The 15,260-nt window shown below is 41.6% G+C and overlaps 1 pseudogene; it reads left to right on the plus strand.

Annotated features, from left to right (window-relative positions):
- Nucleotides 1-684: 684 nt before the first annotated feature.
- Nucleotides 685-1,532, plus strand: LOC101358881 (olfactory receptor 2AJ1-like; annotated as a pseudogene).
- The last annotated feature ends 13,728 nt before the right edge of the window (nucleotides 1,533-15,260 follow it).

Below are 15,260 nucleotides of genomic sequence, written 5' to 3' on the forward strand. Positions count from 1 at the left end.
ATTTGTGACCTGCAATAACACAGGGCCCCATTCTTAGACCAGGATACTGGTTTAATGCTCGCTGTAACTGTCTTGAAATTATTAATAATTTTGAACTAGTTGCTCCTTATTTTAATTTTGCACTGGATTCCACAAAATCTGTAATGGTCCTTCAGCTATAAAAGATTGACAAGGAACATAATGTAGACAGAGGAGAAGAGGACCTACATAACATATTTGGGGAAATGTTTCCATTAACAAGTCAGAAACAAAACAAAGACTGAAAAAGATGAAAGCTTATTGTCCCAGGAAATTCCAAATATCCTTGGGTGAACACTATAATTTTGTCGATACAAAGCAACTTTTAAATAATGGGGTAAAATGATCAGTGTATAATATTTATAAAATAACATATTTACGATTTGCAAACTACATGGTGTTTAAAATATCTTCTGAGTGTGCTAAGATGTGAAAAAAGAAAAAGAAAAATTTAAAATAAAATAAAAGGCTCTTAATTGGGCCTAAGATTTAACAGATGACCTATGTTTTCTTCACACCACCATTAGTTGCCACAGATAAGGCTGAGATATGGAGAAGAATAATGGCATATCAACTACAGATTTCATCCTCTTGGGTCTCTTTCCTGGGTTTCATCATGTTAGCCTTCTGGTCTACCTCATTCTTTTGATCTATCTCATAGCTATCACAGGTAACTCTGTTCTCATTTTTCTGATCTGAGTGAGCTTCAACCTCCACACTCCCATGTACTTCTTACTCAGCCAGCTCTCCCTCATCAACGTGGTCTACATCTCCAGCTCTGTTCCTAAGATGGTCATCAATCATTCCTTAGCAAAGCACAGCATCTCTTGTGTTGGCTGTGGAGTCTAGATATTCTTCTGCCTGACTCTTGGAAGAGCTCAGTGTCTCCTCTTAACCCCTATGTCCTTTGACTGATTTGTGGCCATTTGTAACCCATTGTGCTACCCAATCATCATGAACCTTAAGGTTTGCTTGCTAATGGCAGTGGTGTCATGGGCTGGGGGTGCTCTGAATTCACTTATTCAAACCATTTACACCACGCATTTCCCTGTCTGTGGACTGAAAGAGATCAATCACTTCTTCTGTGAGATGCCTGCCATCCTGCAGTTATCCTGTAAGGACACTTCAGATTATGAGATGGTGGTGTGCTTGATAAGTATTGCATTTATCCTAATCCCCTCAAGCCTCATAATGGCCTCCTACATTTGCATCTTCCTCACTATTCTCAGAATGAACTCTCCTAAGGAGAGAAACAAAACCCTGGCCACATGCTCTTCCCACTTGACTGTGGTGAGTCTCTACCTGGGACCAGGCATAGTGGTCTACATGACACAAGGCTCCTCCCACACTCCAGAGCTGGATCAGGGTCTCTCTGTGTTCTACACTATCTCACTCCCATATTGAACCCCCTCATCTACAGCCTGAGGAACAAGGAGGTGGCAGGGGCTTTGAGGAAGATCTTGGGGAGAAACCTCATATCAAAGTAATTTAGGAAACTCTACTGCCATAATTTACATCTAAAACAGTTCCAGTCCAGAAATCAAAGTTCCTAGGTTGCATCTTTTTCCCGCTATAATTTCAATTAAGGCATATAGATTATTTTAGGAATGGTTCATTGAGTCTTTAATCACCTTATTGTGTTTGAAGCAAATGATTCATTTCAGTAGAGTGCCTTTCATAGAAGTATTTGGAGAAAAAGGTAGTGAACAGATGGAAGCATATCTACTCATCTTCCTTATTCATTTACAAGAGTGGATAAGAATTCCTGTCACTCTTCTCTGTCATCTCAGGACAATCAGCTGTGACTTGTCATTTTAATTTTGACTGAGTATTAACCTGGTGGCACAATGGTTAAGCATTCAGCTACTGACCCAAAGGTCAGTGGTTTGAAACCACCAGGCACTCCACAGGAGAAAAATGAGACTGTTTCTGTAAAGATGTACAGCCTTGGAAACCCTATGGGACAGTTCTACTCTGTCCTATAGGGTCGCTATGAGTCCGAGTTGACTCGACAGCCGTGGGTTTGGTTTTGGTTATCAAACAGGTAGGAAAGAAAAGCAAAGGGGGAGACATGAGGACATTTGTGTTCTCTGAGAAGGACTGTTTTCTTCAGGCTGACATTGTTATTTTATGATGGAGTGGAACATAAAATAAAGTGAAAAACGCATTTATTACTTTGACAACCTTTAAGGAACAAATGTTCTGTTGCTTTTATTTCATTTTTTGTTTATTTTGCTTGATAGAATAAAATTTCATGCTGACTTCACAGTTACTCTATAATTTGCCAGTTTTGCTAGCATCATAAGTATAGCTTGACTCCTCTGTTATCCATATGATTGTGTCTTCTGTTATTCTTCTCTTCCTTCACTTCACTTTTACCATAGCGAGCACACAATATATTAAGTACAGTAAAACCTGTGAGAGCCAGAACTCGAGAGTACTGCTTTATTTTTCTGTGTATTACATCTTTTCCACTTTGACAGGTTGCAGTCCTATCACTTTTCTATCACTCTCTGTTAGTGGAAAATACTTGAGTTTTTCTTCTCTGACAGGTTTCTACCTTACAGAGGTTCCGTCTTTTACAGTTTTTACTGTGTACAACACCAACTAATCTATTCCTCAAACATGTTTCTGCCCCCATGGCCTTTGCATTTGCTATTCCCTAAACCTAGAATGCTCTTCCCCTCACTTCCTTTAGGTTTTCATTCAAAAGTCCAGGGCATCCTATCCAAAAATTTAAGTCTTTCTCCCGTACTTTAAATCTCCCTTCCCTGACAATTTTTTTCTTCTTAGTAATTATTACCATATAGTACAGTGTATATTTTACTTATTTATAATGTTTAATATCTGTTTCCCACATATCTCCCCCCACAAAGTAAGCCCCATCAGGGCAAGGATTTTTGTCTTTTTGTTCACTGCTCTGTCCTTAGTCCTAGAAGAGTTTGACACATAGTATATACTTTATAAATATCTGTTAAACAGATGAATAATTAGTTAGTATAGATTCAACAACTTCCAGATATATTAGAACTTGGCTAAAAGAGTGGATTTTTCTTCAGTGTATATTTGCTACGATTCTGGGGTAGTAGAGATTCATTTGAAAATTTTCAACCCTAACATGAACTGAAGAGAAATGACCAAAGATTATTAAAATTTAGGTCTTTCTAAAAAATATATATACTTCTTTCTTTGGTTAAAACAATTTTATTACTGCACACTTGGAACTTCTAATACAATACATGCTGTTTCTAATAAACACTGGAATAATTTTTCTAGCTTACAATTTATTTCCAATTCAATCTTTCACATATTCTGAGGTCTACACCGAGAAAGGATATTACTTCTTCAGGATTATTATGATGTCCTACTTTTATTAAATAAATTTCCCATCAGTTTAACGAGGCCAGATTTAATGACTTCAATAAAGGTTACTGTTACATTTAATTTGAAAATGTTACATCGCCATGACTGCCGGGCAATACCAAGAGGGCAGCTAGGAGCAGTCAGCCCTGGGTGCAGACATAAGGGGATAATGTTTAAAGATGACTTAAAAAAGAAATCAAGTCAAATAAAAGTCAGCCTGATTTTTATTATCTCTATTTATGGGCAATCTAAACTACATTGGTGATAAAATTCTCCTCCCTATCAGTGTGGATAACTCCCACCTCCTCCCCACATTGGTACACCCTAACATAATGGAGGCATAAATTGGTCAAAATAATGCCAGTCAGGCTACTTTTTGGTAAGTAGAAAAAATGTATATCAATTAAAAGTCTACTTATAAATAAGTTCCTTAGAAAGATAAATTTTTCTCTTCCAATGACATTGATTTTGTTAGATTAAGCAAATTTTAGTAAACTTCTTTCCTGGAAATATGATGTTAGCTTAAGCCAAACGCATTAGTTTCCTTTTCTAAGTCTCATATAAAGGTTTTATTCTAGACCAGATAGTTTGACTTAAAAGCTACCCAAAAGAGATATTAAGACTTCATTCTGAAAGACAAATTCTTAAGAATCCAATGCAAATTCATATTTTTGTTTCTTAAAATATAGTAATACTTGAGCTTCAGAGAAGGAGCAATGGTGGCAGAGTGGTTAAAGCACTCGACTGCTAACCAAAAGGTGAGCAGCTCAAATCCGCCAACCCTCTGTGGGAGAAAGATGTGGCAGTCTGCTTCTGTAAAGATTTACAGCCTTGCAAACCATATGGGGCAGTTCTACTCTGCCCTTTCGGGTCATTATGAGTCAGAATCGACTCCACAGCAGCGGGTTTAAGTTTCAGAAATAGCACATAAGAGTTAAAACTGGGTTGTTTCTTCCTATTCATGTTTATTCTTTTGCTATAATAATAAACTGGAGAATAATTAATATAATATATACCATTTTTAGAAATGTCATACTTACATGTATAATATTGACTGGGCTCATAACACATACTAGTCTTACAAGAAGTAGGTGTGGCAATAAGCGTATTTTGAAAATACAAACCAGTTTTATTTCTCTCCCAGTATTTCTCGTCTTCCTTTTGTCTCCCTTTTCAAGCAGTTCTCAATGTGTACTACGGAGCAGATATAATCTGTGAGCTTTTTGTTAGATCTTATTTCCAATAGATTAATTCCTGGGGCAACAGAGAAACATAGCCAAAATATTTTGGAGAAAAAACATGCACGGAGAGATCGGCAGCTCATCCAAACCCACTCCCTATTAGAAAAGTTTCAAGGGGATGGTGAAGCGTAGACAGAGGAAATACGAGGAGAGTACAGTGTTTTGTTAGTCTGTTGTACTTCATTACCTCAGCAGAATCTTGGGAAGGTGACAATACTTTACACAAAGTATTTGTGTCTTGCTTTATGGGTGGGGGGGGAGGAGGTTCCCATTACTCCTGCAAGACCCCAGAGGAAATGAGTATTAGTAAAGTTGCTGCCAGCTGATGTAACAGATAACCTACAAATTCCAGTGTCTTAACACAGTAAAAGTTTAGTTTTTGCTCATAAAAGTTCAATCCATAGAGATGGGGTGGGTGTATGGCTGTATTCCTTGCAGTAATTTGGAGATTCAGGCTGACAGTGGCTCTGCCGTCTTCAACATGTGATTTCCAAGACTAAATGGACATTGATGTACAGCCAACAGAGGGCAGAAGAAGGTGAAGGACTGAGTGAGAGGTTATTGTGGGCTAAACATAGATGTGGCAAACATCACATCTATCCATTTTCCATTGGCCAGTACCTAGTCTCATGCTACAACTACTGAAAAAGAGGCTGGGAAATATCATGTAGCTGTATTCCCAGAGGAAAGAAAACGGGTTTGGTGAAACTTAGCCAATATTTTCCACAAATGGTTTCTTGGCACAGGGTGATAATAACGTAACCATAGGCCTCAGCATAGCAGTAAAGTAGCAGAATAATACGCATACTCTTGAGTGTGGCATGGAAGCAGCTCTTAAAGAGGTCATATCCACAGAGGGTAATTACAAAAACCGTCAAAAATCTCCTTTACACTCAGTCTGTCACTGAACTGGGTCTCAACCAACTGATTCATTTCGCTTGAAAGAACATGTTTAAATCTTTTCTCCCACTGTTCACTACTCCTCAATTTTGTTATATTATCATAAACACTATAAAAATAAGTTGTTTCTGTGACAGCATTCCAGTAACACTTTTCCATATCCATGGTGTCTTCTCAGTTGAGAAAGTTTCAAACCTTCTCTTATAATTAACACACAAATAAAATCTATTATGCGGCTCTCTAAAATAGTGAATTTTTAGCACATCCTAACCCTGTATATTGATAGTCTTCAATAAAAGCAACAGAAACTAAAAGACATTCATCTCCTTAGTTGTTGTTACTCTTCAAAATTTATAGCTCACATTTATCAAATTTATTTATTAAATATTATATTATTACACTCATACTAGCGCCAGAAACTTTGCTAGGCATTTGTAACAAAAAATTTCACAAAAGATATATGAAATAAAATCAGATTCTTATGTTAGAGTATACACACTTGCAGGTTTAATATAGGAAGTCAGGGAAGACTTCTCTGAGGAAACCTCATTTAAGCTGAAATTGAAAAATAAGGAGTATCCAAGACAAGGTAGGGGACAAAAGTATTTCAGAAAAAGAATAGCACATAGGGGAATTCTAGTAGTTAGAAAGACTTTAGGGTAACAGTGGGTACTGATAAAAGGTCTTTGTGGTTGTGTTACCACAATAACATGGATTGGAGCCGTCTGTCACAGTAGCCAATTCTGAGACAGGGGTGAGGTGAGCAGCAAGAATTTCATTATATATCGATATATAGGAGACAGAGGGGAATAGATTCCTCCAAAAACCCATCTCCCCAACTGGAGACTCTCCAATGGCTTTATAGTGACAGGATTATGGGTCTTAGAAGTTTGTGTTAGTTCCCCCTTGAGGTGGTCATGTCCCAGATGAGTTAATCTTTTACTGGTATTCTTGAGGGTTTTCTGGTGACATCCTGGTTTTCTTTTCACCAGAAAGTTGCTTTGTTCAGTTTTTCATTCCTAGATCATTATCACTTGTTTTCCACCCTCCAACGAGGAACACTGGTTAATCTTAAACTTTTTATAGAGACTAGAAAGGGAGGGAAAAACAAGATCATGAAACAGTGCAGGGATTATCAATGAGGAGTAATAATAATGAGCCAGACCTATGCAGCCTTTTCCAATCCCCCCTTTTTATTGGAAGTTTCTCAATCTTGGGAAACAGGGTGTCACTTCTTTTCTGACTACTTCCTGCTGGTTAGGAGTGACGGCTAGGGTGAGAAACCTCCTGGTATCCACTAGGAGCCATAGATGGGGGTGATTTAGAGTGGAAATTGACTGCATCTTTGTGAATTATATGATATGCATCCCCAGAGCCTGAAAAAGGGGCATCCCAACTTACCTGGGTAAAAATTTCTCCACCCTTAAGGGTATTTGTAGTTTCTCTTGCCAATATTTTCATAAAACAGGGAACACAAAAACTAGAATAATCACTATTCCTAAGGTTATTAAGGGGGTTAACCAAGATTCCAAGGAAGGAAAGAGAGCCGGCTCCATACATTTTCTTGTGTTGATTTGGGGTCTGTCAGTTACCTTATGAATGGCATCTAACCCTATTTCAACTTCTCCTGTAGTATTTACCCAAGTGCAGCAAGTTTTATTTATTATAGCACACACACTTCCTGACTTTGCCAATAAGAAGTCTAAGGTAATTCTGTTGTCAAGGACCACTTCAACCAGGGAGTTCAAAGAGGTTTGTTGAGCTTTGAGTACTCTCTCAGTCCCAAGAGTTAATAGGTGAAGGGTATCTGATAAATTTCTGATAGCCATTTCCATGTGGTATACTCCTAATCTTGAGATAATCATTCTCAAGAACCACCACTTAAACCCAGTCTTCTCTAAGGACAAGGTTGTTATTTATGCCTGTCACCTCCAGGGAGACAGGATCTACAGAGAAAATATCCTGTCTCTTCTGAGGGACCTTTACAATTGTCTGGGTGGGTGATAGATGAACCTGAGTAGGGAAAGTTAGAAATTCCAAAGTACATTGCCCCACATAGTGAATTCCAGTCAGACACTGGATAGTCCAGTATAGGGCGATGCCTTTGGGATTGGGTTCTCACTAGCGGGGTATGCTTTTCCCCCTGGTGGGGCACACAAGGACCAATTTCCATTACAGCTATCTGGGATGCTAGTGTTAATATGGGACAACTGGGGAACAACTAGAGATTGATTACATGATGAGAGAAGTTAAAAAACTCGGAAAACTTGTTGGGCTACCTTTGTCCGGGGGTCTTGTGATTTAATTTCCCATTTGTGCCCTGAAGTATGCTTATAGAGCTCAGTGAGAGAGAAATGGTATAGAAAATGGGTATTGAACAAGACTTGCTCGTATCAGAACTTTTGGGGCACTATGGGTTAGGATGCGATTGGGTATATCTTTGTTATAGTCGAAAACTGGGGCTGCTAACAGACTTGAGGGAGCTCCTGATCGGGGAAGGTGATGGCACACCCAGCAGTTGCTAAGGTTCCCTCTGGTAGCCACTGCTTTGGACATGGTGGCTAGGCTGTTGGATGACCAGTACTGTCCATCTGGAAGATAGGCAGGTTCGTGATACCCCACAACAACAAATTGGATTCCCTCTCCCCTGCTTATCTCAGCATCTTGGGGTGACCCCTTTTTGTACTTTACACAATAGCATGTTCCAGTGTCAGATAAGGTTATATCTGAAACCGTGATTGAAAGTCCCAACTGTATGACTGAGTGGTATCAGCCATAGGTGTTACCTGGTTGGAGCCAGTGGTCCTGAAGTCCCAAACAGTTATTTGTCCTCTTTTGGGATCTTCCATATCCATTTAACTGGACCCACTGGAGCTAGGGATGATACTGCACATGGGAGGGTTAAATTGTCTCCAAACTTTAGGGTTAGAGCTCCCCTGGCTTGTAGAACCACCAGAATTTTTCCCATCCACACTTCCTGGAGAAATAAAAAGAAAACAAAAAACAGGGTTAGGACCATTATTCTGTAAGTTTCTTGAACTTGTATTTCAGATCTAGAATTGGAGTGCAGGAATGTGGTGGTTCTTTGACTTTTCTTCCTTTGGGTGGAGCTGCTTTCACCCTCGAGTGATGCTAATTTCAGTGATGAATGGGTGGTCAGGAGAACTTCAAAAGGCCCTTCCCACTTAGGGGCCAGTTGATCTTCTGGGTGTTGGTTCTTCCAGGTTTTCAACAGGACTCTGTCTCCTAGTTGGAACCTATGAAGGGGGATGTCAGAAGGAAAAGACAAGCGGGAAGAAGTGTATTGATTAACAGTGTTTATGACAGTTCCCAGAGAACGGACCCAATCTCTTTTCTCCACCATGGTCATCACAGAGGTGGGGAAAGTCAACTTTTTCAGGAATGGTCTCCCATATATTAATTCATAAGGGTTTAACCTGAGCCTGCTTCTAGGGGTTACCCATATTCTGAGCAGAGCAATGGGCAAAACTTGTACCAGGTGGAATTTGTCTCTTGGTAAAGTTTTGCCAAGGTCTTTTTTAAAGTATGATTCATCTTTTCAGTTTTTCCAGTTGATTGTGGTCTTCAAGCTGAGTGTAACTTCTAGTTTATATCTAAAGCCTTACTGACTTCTTCTGTAATTTTGCCATAAAAGCTCCTCCATTATCACTTGGGACTGATATTGGTAGACTGAAATGGGGTATGATTTCTTTGAGTAAAACCTTGGTCACTTCTTGGGCTTGTTGAGTCCAATAAGGGAAAGCCTCTACCCACCCCGAGTAGGTCTCCATGAAGACCAACAGGTATCTGAAGTTCCCAGGTGGCTGCGGCATCACTGTGAAATCCACTTGCCAGTCTTCTCCCATTTTTGTTCCCTAGTGGTGGGCTTCCGGTTCCATTGGGTGGGGCACAGTCTTCAGGTTGTTTCTTGCACATAGGTGACACATCTTTGTAACATCCCAGATGGTTTTTAGAAGATTTAGCTTGTGACCACCTGTTGGATCCATTCGAGACTGCCATCCCTCCCATAGTGAGTTCCTTCATGGAGAGCTGATACTATACAATATACTTGGGCATCGGGTAACTGTACTTTCCCTTCAGAGTATATCAGCCATTTAGAAGGAGAAGTGAGGTGATATCACCATTCTTTGGCCCTATCCAGGTCCTGGGTGGTGTAGATGGGTGTGGGAAGGTCGACAGAGTCCAGACGAGGGATCAAGACCATCTCTGCTCCCATCCCATCTCCTCGCATTGCAGCCTTCTTTCCTCCTGCATCCACTTTCCAGTTCCCTATTGCCTGGGGAGATTGTCCCTTCTGCTGTCTGGGACAATATACTACTGCCACCTGAAGGGGATCATTAACTGCCCTTAGGAATTCCAGGATTTCTGGTACGTGTTTTATTTCTTTGTTGGCAGATGTCAGGAGTTCCCTCTCTTTCCACAAGTCACTGTGTGAGTGAAGAAACAAGATGGACATATTTACTATCAGTATACACATTTATGCAACAGACTGCTCCTCGTTGCAGGGCTTTCCCAAAGGCTACAAGTTTGGCCTTTTGAGCTGAAGTGCCAGCAGGAAGTGGAGCTGCCTTTAAGACCTCAGTTCATGTTACCACTGCATATCCTGCCTTTTGACATCCTTCATATAGAAAACTACTACCATCTGTATATATTTCTGGGTCAATCAAAGGGACATCCGAGAGATCTGGTCTGCTAAAATAAGCTTCTTCAATTATCTCCAAGTAATCATGTATAGGAGCATCTTCTCAGGTGGGCAGAAGGGTGGCATGGTTAAGGGAAGAGATGGCCTTTAAGGTTACGTTTGGGTTATCTAGTAGGATTGTCTGATATCTTCCCATTCATCCTGCCATGAGTCAAAACCCCCTGTTTTTTTCTAAGAGGTGTAGAACAGTATGTGGTGTATTGATTGTTACCTTTAGTCCATGGGTGAATTTTTCAGCTTCTTGCAACAGGTCGCATGTGGTGGCCACAGTTTGAAGACACAGGGGGACATCCCCAGGCCACGTTGCCCAACTGTTTGGAAAAATAGGCCACTGGCCACCTGGCTGGCCCCAAGGTTTGAGTTAGTACCCCCACAGCAATTCCCTGCCTTTCACGTACAAACAATTCAAAAGGTTTTTGGAGGTCAGGCAATCCTAGTGCTGGGGCTGTCATTAATTTTCATTTAATTTTCTCAAAGGCTTATTGGCATTCTTTGGTCCATAGTAAAGGCTCTTTTTCTTCTCCTTTTAGAGCTTCATGTAGGGGTTTTGCGGTAAGTCTGAACCCTGCTATCTAAATCTGGCAAAAATCCAGCCATCCCAAGGAAACACCTAAGCTGCCGCCTAGAGGTGGGAGGTGTCACCAGTATGATAGCTTCTCGCTGATCCTGGAGGAGACCCTGCTGCCCCTGTGATACTTGAAATCCCAGATATTTTACTCGTTATTGGGATATCTGGACCTTTTTCTTGGAAGATCAATACTCACACTCAGCCAAATGATTCAAAACCAGTATAGTACTTTGGTCAGAGTCTTGTCTAGTCTCACTTGCTATTAGGAGATCTTCCACATATTTTAAGACAAGATCTCTTCCTAGCCTCAATGCCCTCAAGTCCTTGGCTAGTATCTCCCCAAAAATAGTGGGGGAATTCTTGAATCCCTGGACCACAATCTGCCATATGAGATGTTTCTTAGTCCCGTCTTGATACCAGTCCATTCAAAGGCAAACAGAGGTGGAGAATCGGGGTGCAGAGGAATGCAAAAGAAAGCATCCTTTAACTCCAGTACCTCAAACCAAGCACATTGACCAAGAGGGTATATGGGTTGGGCACAACTGAATGAATATCCTCTACTATTTGGTTGATTTTCCTTAAGTCTTGAACAAACCAATATTCCCCTGTCCCTGGTTTCAACACAGTTAGGATGGGGCATTATACAGGGACCGACAGAATTTTAAAAGTCCAATTTCTATATATCGATAAACCAATGGTGCAATTCCTTCTAAGGCTTCTTCATAGAGGGGATATTGCCTTTGGTTTATAACAGGTGCTCTGGGTTTCAAGGTTATTTTAACCAGTGTGGCTGACAGTTCGCCCAGGCCTTTCTGATGTCCAGAACTCCGGATTCACATTTTGTTGAATATGGGAAGGAATGCCACTAGATGTCACTATTTCCTCTTGCAACAATGTCACCTGCAAGGTGCATGCGTTTTCAGGCGGGATTTGCAGCAGTATTCGGGAAAGTTCAAAAGTGATTTGGGCCCCCAGTTTCAATAAGAGGTCTCTCACCAAAAGAGGGACAGGGCATTCCAGCATATAAAGGAACTCCTGATATAACAATTTCTTTCCAACTTCACAATTTATTGGCTGGAGTAAAGGTTGGCTGGCAAGCTTCCCTGAGACCCCCACCACCAGAGCAGTGCGTGGACAAAGGAGAGGTTCAGCCGTGTTCAAAACCAAAAAGGTGGCTCCCGTATCCAGAATGAAGTCAATAGGGCGCCCTCCCACCTTTAGGGTCACCCGAGGTTCACAGTGGGAGATAGGCAATGAAGGTTCTGATCCCAGGCCCCGTCATTCTGAATCATCTTCCTGCGGGCGCCCCTCCTGATAGGCTTGGAGGATAGTGGGTCGTGGTCGCCTTCCTCTGGCTTCTGGACATTCTCATTTTCAGTGTCCATGTTTTTTACAGTAAGCACACTGCTCAGGTCCCAGGGGTGGCCCCATCCCACACTCGGGGATTGTCCTTCTCCTGGCCCCCTGTTTTATTCCGGGACCTGGAGGGACTAGAGCAGCTGCCAGCAAAGCCGCTTTTTGCTTCATTTTTTTGTTTTTTCTTTAACTCCACCATCTGATCTCTGTTATTGAAGACCTTAAAAGCAATTGTGAGTATTTGCCCTATGGGCATCCCGAGTCCTCCCTCTAACTTCTGCAAGTTCTTCCGAATATTGGGAGCGTTTTGGGAAATGAAAATCATATTTAGAAGCCGGGAATTGTTAGGGTCCTCAGGATTTATACGGTGTATTGGCGGAACGCATCTGTCACTCCCTCTAAGAAAGTGGATGGGTCTTCCTTTTCCGCTTGAAAGACTTCCCTAACTTTTTGCAAGCTTTTGGGCTTAGGGGCCCCTTTCTTCAGTCCCGTAATCAAACAATCCAAGTATAGCTGAAGTCTATCTACCCCCACCTCTCAGTTATGATCCCAACCCTGGTGTCGTGTTGGAATGGCCTCCGTTCTCGAAGGTCAGGTTAATGGGTTCAGATTATGGAGACCATAGGCTTCTTTTCTAGCCTGTTCTAACACCACGTGGTGCTCCTCTGAAGTCAATAAAGTAGTTAAAAGGGCCTGTATGTCTGCCCGAGTGGGACAGTGATTAGAGAAAATGGAGAGGAATAATTCTGTCATTCTATTTGGGTCACTCTGGTATAGGGGTTATGAGTCTTTCAATTATACAAATCAGAAGCAGACAATGGAGTGTGTACGAGCATTGTTCCTTGAGGCTATCCCTCAGTGTCCATTCCAGCTGGGATCTCTCTTAAGGGAAATTGTTCTGCCTGAACCCCGACAGCCACCTCACTGAAAACAGTACCTTGACGGGTGTGTGTGTGGGAGATCATACCCGTGAAGTCGGGCTCTTACATCCCGATTCCCTTCCTTTATTGGTTTCTCCAAGCTGGCCGAACTAGAATCAGGCTTAGACCTTCTGGTGAGGGATTCTACCGTCATTCCTCCATCCAATCTGTCAGCTTCTACTGCACCTTCCCTATATGGGGACGGGGGGCCGAAGCAGTTGTCGGAGCTAGTCCTTCCAAGAGGGGATCCTCCAGTAAGGATTCGAGAAGCACTTTTGCCTTCGGCTTTCCGTGGAAAAGAATCTGGTTAGAGGGATTCAAAGTTTGATAGAGAGACATGAAAGCTTAAATATAGGGAACTTTGTCCCATTTTTTTCCCCTTCTACAAAACAAGTCATGCTGAAAAATTGTGCTGTAAGCCAAAGACCCATTTTGGGGCCAATGTTCCTGGTCCTCCAGCTGGTATTGGGGCCATATATTGTTATATAAGAATACCATTTTCTTCCTTGTCAGAGGCTCATAGCTATACCTCTTCCAGTTTGCTAGAATGCAGCCTAGAGGAGATTTGGCTGGGATAGACAGGCCTCCTGCCATAATGGGTGTTTTTCTTGAGCACCGTTTTTTACCAATGGATGAATCTCTCTTTTCTGAGCACAGTGGTGATTTATTATGCGGTGTTTCTGAAAATCCACCTCCTTTCTAATTATGCTTGATTCAGTCAGAATTCCCTGAATTCCTATTCTGGGCCCCCAACCTCCTTGGAGACTTCTTTCTCAGAACTAAAAAAAAAAAAAAAAAAAAAAAACTGGAACCAAAAATACTCTTGAATTTGGTGACAGGTTTTATACAGGTAAGGGTTAGCACGATGATGACACAAGAACACTGGGACTTCACAGGACAAGTACACATAAATAATATTAAATAAACACAAAACGTGATCCCACCAAGATGATGAAGGTGATCTCGGCAGCTTCAGCCTCTCAGACATCTCCCACCAGGTGACAGACGTTATCTTAGCAACCTCAACCTCCCAGACAATCCCGGGGGCATTCACACATCCTAAAACCAAGACTCTAGAGTCACCACAAGTCCCTTCTTGTGATACTACTCATGGGATCGATCATCAGATGTGCCTCCCGACTCAGAAACCCAGGGCTCAGGTCCCACTCTGGAACCCTCGGGCCTGCCCTATCCACCCCAGCCCTGAGCACAACAGGGAAAGGAGTCATGGAGTCACCTTGGTATCCATTTTATGCAGGTCTTGGTTTCTTTCACCCACCTCTTTTGGCACAGTTGGGGACTCGTGGTGCCATGGCAGACCCAGGTCTGGCTGATAGTCTCCCCAGAGGCAGATGAGACCTCCCCCGGCCACTTGTCAGGAGAGCTATTGATGAGCCCCAGGCCTTGCCCCAGGGCCACTGCATCTCAAGCAGCTGGATTTCCCCATATGGGCCACCAAATTTGTTACCACAATAACACAGATTGGAGCCACCTGGCGCGATAACCAATTCTGAGACAAGGGTGAGGTGAGCAGCAAGAGTTTTATTATATATTGATATATACGAGACAGCGAGGAATAGATTCCTCCAAAAACCCATCCCTCTAACTTGAGACTGGCGGAAGGCTTTACAGGGATAGGATTATGGGTCTTAGAAGTTTGTGTTGGTTCCCTCTTGATGTAGTCACATCCCAGATGAGTTAATCTTTTACTGATATTCTTGGGAGTTATTTGGCAACACTCTGGTTTTCTTGTCACAAGACGGGTGCTTTGTTCAGTTTTTCATTCCTAGATCATTATCACTTCTTTTCCACCCTCCAAGGAGGAACATCGGTTAATCTTAAACTTTTTTTTAAATTGTACTTCAGGTGAAGGCTGAAGAACAAATACTTTCTCATGAAACAGTAGTACACATATTGTTTTATGACATTGGTTAACAACTCCACATGTCAACCCTCTAACTTCTCAACCATTTTTTTTTGGTGAAAATGCACACAGCCAAAGATACACCATTTCAAAAATTTCTACATGCATAGTTCAGCCACATTGACTACGCTCTTCCAATTGTGCTGTTATTCTCACTTAAGACGAAGGCTTACAGAACAAAATAGTTTCTCATTTAACAGTTACTACAAATGTTGCCCTATGACAATGGTTAACAATCTCACAACAC

Source organism: Trichechus manatus, unplaced genomic scaffold (genome assembly GCF_000243295.1).
Source record: "Trichechus manatus latirostris isolate Lorelei unplaced genomic scaffold, TriManLat1.0 scaffold00181, whole genome shotgun sequence".
In the NCBI taxonomy this organism is placed as follows: domain Eukaryota; kingdom Metazoa; phylum Chordata; class Mammalia; order Sirenia; family Trichechidae; genus Trichechus; species Trichechus manatus.